The 571-nt window shown below is 40.1% G+C and overlaps 1 protein-coding gene across 6 annotated transcripts in view; it reads right to left on the reverse strand.

Moving 5' to 3' along the window:
• Window positions 1–571, reverse strand: part of LOC119585703 (mitogen-activated protein kinase kinase kinase kinase 3-like) — a gene marked incomplete at its 5' end in the record, with an annotated part of 59,548 nt that overhangs the window by 1,551 nt on the left and 57,426 nt on the right.

Below are 571 nucleotides of genomic sequence, written 5' to 3' on the forward strand. Positions count from 1 at the left end.
AGGAATGACAAAATCTTTATCATTTTCTATAATATCACTTTTAACAGCTAAACTAATCGTACTCGTAATTGTAACAGATGAACTCTTTTACTCCATGCGAATAAATAAACTGAGAGGGAACCACAAAATGAATAAATTACGTTGATAAATAAAGAAACCATGCCTAGGAGGTATAACAAAATATAAAATTTAATAATCATAACAAAATAAATAAATAAATGCCGATATCGCAACTTTTTAATTTCTCTCAAAACACAGTGTTTTAAATGTGAATACCAAGATATAAAAATACCCAGTGGAATGCCCTCTACCTGATCTCTGAGAGGGGGGAAGAGAGGAGGGCATTGCCAGAGAGAGACAGGGGGGGGGAATGCCTCAGTAACTATTCTCGTGGCCTGCCAGGACATAGAGGTTGACGCCTTCATCCATGTCCCGCACCTCTGTGTTTCTGCTTGACACTATTACAACGCTGGGGTGCGGTGGTGATCCATGAGGGTGCCAGCCATTGGAAGGATCGTTAGCAAAGCAGCATAACAGTTAGCAGAGAAAGAGCAGTATGTACTCGTGTGGC

The sequence above is a fragment of the Penaeus monodon genome, chromosome 20, assembly GCF_015228065.2.
Source record: "Penaeus monodon isolate SGIC_2016 chromosome 20, NSTDA_Pmon_1, whole genome shotgun sequence".
Lineage (NCBI taxonomy): Eukaryota > Metazoa > Arthropoda > Malacostraca > Decapoda > Penaeidae > Penaeus > Penaeus monodon.